The 8,724-nt window shown below is 50.5% G+C and overlaps 1 long non-coding RNA gene across 1 annotated transcript; it reads left to right on the top strand.

Annotated features, from left to right (window-relative positions):
• The first annotated feature begins 691 nt into the window (after positions 1 to 691).
• On the top strand, positions 692 to 3,817 carry LOC119107911 (uncharacterized). Its single transcript, XR_005095292.1, has 2 exons — positions 692 to 798; positions 3,433 to 3,817. It is a non-coding gene; the product is annotated as an uncharacterized LOC119107911 (long non-coding RNA).
• The last annotated feature ends 4,907 nt before the right edge of the window (positions 3,818 to 8,724 follow it).

The raw sequence follows: 8,724 nt of genomic DNA, 5'->3' as shown, positions 1-8,724 counted from the left end.
CTCTCTCTCCTCTCTCTCCTCTCTCTCTCTCTCCTCTCTCTCTCTCCTCTCTCTCTCTCTCTCTCTCTCTCTCTCTCCTCTCTCCTCTCTCTCTCTCTCTCTCTCTCTCTCTCTCTTCTCTCTCTCTCTCTCTCTCCTCTCTCTCTCTCTCTCTATCTCCTCTCTCTCTCTCCTCTCTCATCTCTCTCTCTCTCTCTCTCTCTCTCTTCTCTCTGAACATACTAGGTATGTACCATTATGGAGAACCGAAAGGGTAAAAACGACTATTCAGTCGTTTTGTCTGACAATGAGCACTAACAGAAAACATCCAGTCGTCGCTGCAACTTTGGCAGGCTCATTTGTAAACGAAGTTTAAATCAAGAATCGCAAAGTGGGAAGTGTCATTACAGCCTCGAGTAATATCTTGTTTACCAATCAGCCTTCACAAGCGATGTCCTGCAATCGGGCTAAATGTGCGCGAGGTAAATAAAATGTATCGACAAAAAACTAGTAATTCTACACACGTTTTGCTAAACAGATATAATTACGCCAACGTGGCATGACCCAGTATAAATTATTGAAGTACAATCCCGCGTAAAGATACACTCCCAATGCACTGTGAATTCCTGCACCGTCTAACATCCACCTTTGTGTTTGTCAGCCACACCCCAGCCAAGTCTTACAAGAAATCAGCCTGCCTGCGATCACCATGAAAAGTGCGAGGCTGTCATCGACCCAAATCGAGAAGTATATCCAAACGGGCTTCAGAACACCAAGCTATGTACGGCAACAAAACTGTCCGACAGAGATGTGTGCAAGGTATATGGACAGCACGCTGTGTAGACCGTGCAAAAACTTGTCCGCACCCCAGTCTAAGGCTTGCTAAAAAGTTCATACACAGTTGCAACCTGTTTCATTATAGAAGAGCCGGAAGGTGATTTTAAGTTTTCCCTGACCTGTGCGAGCTCATTAAAAGGAATATTTTCACATGATCGGTTCTCTTGAATTCCGTTATGTTACCAAATTTGCACCACACTAGTTTTAGGCGTTTTTGGTGTGAATAAGTGTAAAACGCAGATCCTTGTATTGCAGTACTTTCTCACGCAACAAATCGTGCGAAAATCGCCCCACGGCAAACCTCGCCTGCGAGTCCTCCTGCCACAAATATTGGTATCCACACTGCTTTGCACGCGCAAATCTTGTGTGCGCAAAGAACACTGTATCGCATTTATTTGAACGGGCATTTTTTTGCATCATTCTTTCTTCGCCAACGCATTTATTCATGTTCGCGTCGCTTTTTGACAACCAGGTCCCCCTGCCTTGCGTTGCCTTGTGCGCGCGATTCTTCGTAGGACTTTTTTCGGTGTGCATTTCTTCATTATACCTCCTTTGATTCGCTTAAGGAGAGGGGACATGTAATCTCCCTATGAATCCTTTGATCTTTAGAACAAAAATATTAATGTATACTCATTCTTCCTAACGTTCCACGGTTTATTCTCAGTTGCTCATTTTGCTGCTGTTCTTGGTCATGAGACGATACGGGAGAGATAATATGGACTTTTCAATCACGATGAAAAACGGAAGAAGGGTTCAAGGAAGGAAACCTGATCAAATCTAACCAAACAGTTCCCGTGCAGCCGGACGATGATTTTTGGTGATGATATAGGTTTGATGTAAGGCACACCTGAAAAATCCTATATGCTGTTCATTAGGCTAGACATCAAAAGTGTGCTCAACGGAACACCGTGGGTATTCAATAAAAAAGGAGAAAAAACTGCGTTTTCAAACACATCTCTATATGTTGTTTTCATTCTCATCACCTGAATTTACAAGAACCTAACTCATGTGAACAGTCGTTCTGCACGACTCTACGCGATGCACATGTGTTGCTTCAGCAATCCGTTACAGATATCCTCCCGTCACAATCGCAGCGTGAGAGTCAGGTCACAGGTCATCAGAGTCAGTCCGGGACCTCAGGGCCAGTGTGGGAGCTAGAGACGCGGGCCTCCGTCCCCGCCCTCAGCGGATGCATGTGCCATTTGCAAAACGCTAGCAGCCATAGCACGTGTAGGTCATTTTGGAATCAGGAGAAGGGCAGTTGCGTTCGGGGGTGGTGGCATTTGCTGTCAGATGAACACGGACTATATAAAGGTCAAGGATCTACAAGATGAATGCAGTTATTAACAAATGATACTGTGTACATGTCGCAGCCTTTTTAAAAGTTAGTTTTAGGCTCAAGCGCACTGTTGAGGGGACGTGAACAGTGTGTTTGTCCTCTGCCTGTTGGCCGCTTGCAGTTCCCAGGGATAAAAAAAAACGTTTCTGATATACCGGATGTGAGCGATCACATCATAAAAGCTGTCACTGTTGCAAGCCAGCTGGTGAGAAAATTGCGGAAATGAAAACAAATTTCAACAGACCAGACCATATTGCAACAGGCCATCCCAGCTAAACGAAACTTGAAGCTTTGTATTTGTCTGTACACGTTGGCGCTGGCAGCGTGAGCATGTGCAGAGCACATCTCGAAAGTTGACGTTTCGCTGTAGGTTTGGAATTGAACACACGTTGAAAGCTTTTATTTTGACGTCGGCGATGCAAATGAAGTGACCAAAATCCGAAGAGAAATAAGGATTGGTGTCTGTCAAGCCAAATTTATCGGCTCAGCCCCCTCACACCAACCGATTTTAAAAATTGACACCACTGCTGGCGTTGCCCTAAGTTGTACAGTATTGGGTAGCGTGGGTGATATGTAGACAGCACATGCGCTTACATCATGCGGCTGGTCCCATACGGTATCTGGTTGAACTCTCGACATCTGACATGAGTCCTAAAAACGCAACAAAAAAAAAAAACAACGCCGAATGGGTCGCTTGAGCACGAGCGCACTTGCGCCGTCTCACCAGATGACCCGCGCCGCAACCGGTGTGATTGACCGTTCCAAGACAAGTCGAAATGCAAAGGTTCCCTTGCGCTGTCGCCCCGGTTGAGCCATGTACCCGGTCCTGACACGCCTTTTACCGACTTTTGGCCACTTGCGAACTTTACGTCCACCGTGTTGAACAAATAGTGCACGTTTTCGTTGGCTACGTGTGACGCGAGACGGTAAGCAGCGTTACATTTGTTTACTGAGGTTTCCCTTGACACCAGATGTGGCATGGCACTGGCCTTTCAAAATTAAAAAAAGAAAGTCGGCAATACATAATGGCCACAAGCCGCTGCAGCGTGGGGCAAAGCGAAATTTTTTATTTGGTTCAACTCCTGCGTACGAACTACTCCTATCGTAATTATTCCATGCAAGCTTCATGCCTTACGCATATTTGCTTCTTAACAGTGGGATGCGTATTTATGAACACGCGTTTTTTCACCTATGCTATAAAACCTGTCGGCATTCTGCCATGACTAACGCCACACGTTATCCATTAACTGAATCTGTATTTCTGTTCCTATCCGCAGGGTGACTCTGGCGGTCCAATGGTGCATCTCCGCTCCGATGGTCGGTATCAGCTGGTCGGAGTCGTTTCGGGAGGGACCGCGACGTATTGCAAAGTTACCGCAAACTCTCTGAGTATTTTCAACCGAGTCAGCACATATGTGGACTGGGTACACAACAAGATGAAGTGACACATACGCGCACGGAACAGGCCGGAACACAGCCGTCATAAGTCGCTGTTTGCTGGACAAACGCGTGACCATCGCACCCTCGTGTTTAAGCTTGAGACAGCTGCTGTGCAAGTTTGAGACAGCTTTATTCCCTTGCAAGGGTGTCGCCATCAACTTTGATAGTGGGAAGAGGGCATGATGCCGTCACAACGGTGCTTGAATAAAAGTGGGTGAGAAATCGTGCGTTTAATAACTGACGTTCGCGTAAGCGACATTGCTCTGCAAAGTCCTGCGTGCCTTACGCTGCACCACCGCAAAGCACGGGGGCACGGAAACCAGGGATGGGGCTAGGGCTGAGATCCATAACTGATCGGAAATGAACTTTGGCCCTGTGGACGTCGGCTGGAAACAAATGATTAAAATGCCTGTCATCCCTTCTCCCTCATATGGTGGAAGGATGTCCGGCGACCCATACTGGCGGAAAAATCTTATCGCGGTTTCGTAGGCTTCTACCATCGCAGGGACACTTATAATCTGGACCAATTGGTCATACAATGTATGAGGGTAAAACTGCTTCATGAACAGTGGCAATAGCTTCGCAGGGAGATATTCATTTTTACCTGGCAGCGACGCTCTGGCCTGTACGCCTGATGTTAACAGTGTTTTGTTTACTTGTGGAAAAATAATAACCGCGGGGAAATCTGGTCATTTATTACGGTCGAGATAAACTATCCCAACGAGACGCGGCTTCGGGGTCACAGGGATCACATACTACTCCAGGCCTGCACCACCACCCTTTATGGCGCTGCCCTAAGCGCAGCCAAACATTCTCAGACATGATGCGCGTGGACTGACAAAAGTCACCACGGAATGAGCTCGATCCACTCTATCCAGGCAAAGGCCGCGCACGTAACGAACTGCATTGATCATCCCCAGTGCCAACACTAAGCGCAGTCGGCTGGGCGCCTCCGTCACGCGCTGAAACTTCTTTCTGCTGAAGGTAAACTGGCGGGCAGGGTCATAGGAAGATGATCAAATTGAACAACTTGAGATATGGGTTCAGGCGCAAATTGGCGCACATTACGGAGAAAGGAAGGGGAAGGGGTGTTTGCCCCCTTGGCAACTGGCAAGGGGCGGTTGTCCCCGTGCCCTGCCAAATTATCTAGTACCTAGAGTGCATCTCTGCGCTCAAAGGGATATTTTTGGTTGTTTCATAACGGTTAGCCCCGAAAATACTTACGCTGAATTTCCAAGAAGTTGGTGGACCAGATCCTTGCCCAACTCCCTCCCCAGATCTCGCGTCCCTTGCTTGTGGAAGCTCGGTGATGTGAAAATTGCGTATGATGTTCAAAATGTGTAGGCTTTCTGTCATGTTGACGATTTTAGCATTACCGGGCGCCTCATAAAATTGACGTCAGGAATCAGATCTGATACACTTTGCACACACTTGAAGTCAAAGTTCAAGTGCTGGGCCTTAAGCTTCCGTGTCATTTTAAATATTTCCCGGTTGGTCATATATAGGCCTCAGATTTCGTAGATTTTGTGCGTGTGTAAGCGGGCAGCATCACCAAGCATATAAACAACCGAGATGAAAATGACAAATCTGGCTGGAATTCCAACTTGACCCTCTCCACCAGACCTAACGAGATTTAGTGGCCGGGTTAACTGTCCCTAGCGTCTGCTCCCACGCCTGAGACTGGTCACTGACCAGTCTAAGTGACCAACCAGGGCCTCATAATAAAGCTGCGATCTTTTTGCTGTCACTCAAATCGTGACTCTATCAGCCCGCTAGCACAATACCGAAGATAGGAAAAATGAACACTGTTTAGCAGGCAGCTCAGATGGGTAGTAATGCTGGGGCCGTCCTCATATGTGCGAGCTGGCACGGGGTCAAAGATCATCTGAGAAACTTCGGCGGCCTACCTGCTCCAGTTCACGTCAAGAACCACCAGACGACGGGATCGCCGCGGCGAGCACAGCCCACTCGCACGGGATCCTCGCGGATTGGAAACACGAGGCGGCCACGTTCGGTCCGGGTGCGGAACGGGACGCCTGCACGCCGCTTGGTGAAACAAGAACACTGCTGCAGCTTGGTTACGCTAGAACTATGTTCAGCGCAGCGCAGTCGCCCAACGAAATCGCCGCACCTCGGTCACGCGAAACCACCGCCTCCGAGGTGTCAGATCAGATGACGGAACGGCCGCGGCCGCTGCAGCTCAGTCCACTGACGAGGTCCCCGACTTCAGCGCAGCTCGGTCACCCGACGAGAGAGCAGCCGCTCGGTGACATGTGACCGCTGCAACCTGTACGGCTCAGGTGTCAGTCGGTGAAGCAACGCTGTATTCAGAGCAAATAACGGGACCGCTGAGGCCTGCAGCTCGGTCGCGCGACGAGACCGCCGCCTCTATCACAGCTGAGTCAGGTGAGCGGGAGGGGGGGGGGGGGGGCGGCGGCTGGGGCCAGCACAGCTGAGTGAGATGATGGCACGGCTGGGACCAGCACAGCTGAGTGAGATAATGGCACGGTTGGGACCAGCATAGCTGAGTGAGGCGATGGGGCGGCCGGGGCCAGCACAGCTGAGTGAGATGATGGCACGGCTGGGACCAGCACAGCTGAGTGAGATCATGGGACGGCTGGGACCAGCACACCTCGGTCACCCTATGAGAGGACCAGCAGTGCATGACCTGTAAAGTACCGTTGTTGACATACCAAATCGACATAGGTAAATCGGACCCAGGTCAGTTAACTTCAGTTCAAAAGCAGGTTACAAAAACATGTTCTCAAACAAAGAAGCACTCTATTTTGGCAGAAAACAAGCATTTCGTTTGATTTTAAACATTCGGAAACATCTGGATTACCTAAAGGGATGGATCCAGAGGTAAGTATGGAGGAGAGGACCTAAGGCCATGCTTCCCCTGAACCGCAAGGACATCAAAATCCTCATTTGGGATCAACATGATCTTTGTTTTCAAAAGGCACCAACTTTCAGGGGAACCACAAATGGCCCCAAATCTTCATTCCGATGGGGCATTTATTCCACTTCCAGCTCCATTTGAACCCGCTGCAGAGCATGTGGGCCGTGCCAAACACCGCTTTGACAAGCCGGAGCACTGGGGACAGCTCCTGGTGGTGCCACAGTATCTCAGCTCCTGGTGATCCCATAGCACGACCTGGTGCCTGGATCACAGCCGATCAGCATGTCAACGGGCCTGTGACTGAATTCGCCCACAGCCTACACGCCCAGAGGTAGCGGCACGCCCTTGGTAGGGCCTCCACCACCTACCGATGCACGCAGGCTGTTAGTTTTCAGGACAACGTGCTCTTACCTGTTTGCTGTCTGCTCTTCAGGATCACAAATACCTGGTCATAGACGTGTGCCTCTTCCGTTTTTTGACCCAAAGCGTGCATAGGTGTCCTGGTCAACCATCTTGAAATCAAGCCCCTTAGTACATAAAGCCATGATAAAGGACGAACCAAAGACTCCATCGATCAGCGCACTTTGTAACGAGATCCAGGAGGCCTGAAAGTATCTACCAGGACAGCTTGAACACTATGCTGACCAGCCTGTGTGCGTGCATTGTTGTAGCGGCGACTCTCCTGTCTGGAGCAAGTCGAGCGGCCAACTCTCATCAGTCTCCCGCTGAACAGGTGATGAGCCAATGACATCAGAAACGGGCCATGCTGATGACGCAGAGGGGGTAGGAACTAATGCAGCATACCAGCGAATAGGCCAGTGGTGCGAATTGGGCTCCTGATGCAGTGAGGAGTGGTGGGCACCTCCGCACATGTGGCATGCAATGCTGACACATGCACTGTCACGATGATGTCCAAGACACTGGAAGCAGAGCACTATCTGTTTCACAACCCTCCAGCGAGCGGGCACATCTAGCTGTTTACAGGCGTAGCAAAAAAGCAGCCATGTTTGGGCACGTCTGGGCATGTCTGAACTTATGGTAAACCTCACACGGTGCACAAAAAGCGTTAAATGTGAAAGAACTGCTGGTTTTTCAAACAGCCCTGTAATCCGACAATTGCATGCCGCCGGTATATCATTCTTCCAACACACTTTCATTACCTCTCGCCCAACAGTTGTGCATTTGCCTTCACCCGAATCTGAACCCAGCCAGCAGCCCACTATGTCCCTCATTTATTTCTGGGCAACACAGAAACCCAGTTTAGACAGGTGTATACCAACTGCTTGAGTGCGGCAAACAGCGCCCAGCAGGCCACCACGCCGCGCTAGGCTTGGAACATGCCTAATTTATGGTGAAGAGTATGACGATGATGCAAGATGGACTCGTGGTGCACAGAAAACATTCTTAGGGACACGGCCTTGATGAGTCTCGAATATATTACCGAATCCCCAGTGCCATGCCACTGGTTCGAATTCTGTCATGCCTTTCTCTCCCTTCCTCTCCCTCCCTATCCCTAGCTCTTACTCTCTCTCTCCCTCCCTCTCCCTTCCTCTCCCTCCCTCTCTCTCTTGTTCTTCCTCTCTCTCCCTCTCTCTCTCTTTCCCTCTCCCCTTTTCCTCCCTCCCCTCTCCCCCCTCTCTCTCTCTCTCTACCTCGCTCTCTCTCTCCCTTCCTCTCTCTCTTGCTCTTCCTCTCCCTCCCTCTCTCTCTTTCCCTCTCCCCTTTCCTCCCTCCCCCTCCCCCTCTCTCTCCTCTCTTTCCCTCTCCCCTTTCCTCCCTCCCCCTCACATCTCTCTCTCTCTCGTTCTCTCTCTCTCTCCCTCGCTCTCTCTCTCTCCCCCCCCCCCTCTCTCTCGTTCTCTCTCTCTCCCCTCGCTCTCTCTCCCTTCCTCTCTCTCTCTCTCTCGTTCTCTCTCTCTCTCTCTCTCTCTCTCTCTCTCTCTCTCTCTCTCTCTCTCTCTCTCTATCTCTCTCTCTCTCTCTCTCTCTCTCTCTCTCTCTCTCTGCGCCGCCGCGCCGGGTCGGCCGGCTGAGCCCCGGGTCCCGGCCTAGTGTGTGTGCTCGGCTGCCGCGTGACGGAGGCGCGCTGCATTCGATCCGCGCTGGTAGACACACGGAGGGGCGCCGCCGAGGGGCACCACCGAGAGCGACCGCCACAGGCAGGTGGGTATCAGCCGCCGGTGTCGCCATCGACTAAGCGAGGTCGTTAACCGACTAAGCAAGATCATTA

This window comes from Pollicipes pollicipes, unplaced genomic scaffold (assembly GCF_011947565.3).
Source record: "Pollicipes pollicipes isolate AB1234 unplaced genomic scaffold, Ppol_2.1 Scaffold_6686;HRSCAF=7923_pilon_pilon_pilon, whole genome shotgun sequence".
Classification (NCBI taxonomy): Eukaryota; Metazoa; Arthropoda; class Thecostraca; order Pollicipedomorpha; family Pollicipedidae; genus Pollicipes; species Pollicipes pollicipes.
The sequence above is the reverse complement of the archived record's forward strand: the minus strand, read 5'-3'. Positions and strand labels throughout refer to the sequence as shown.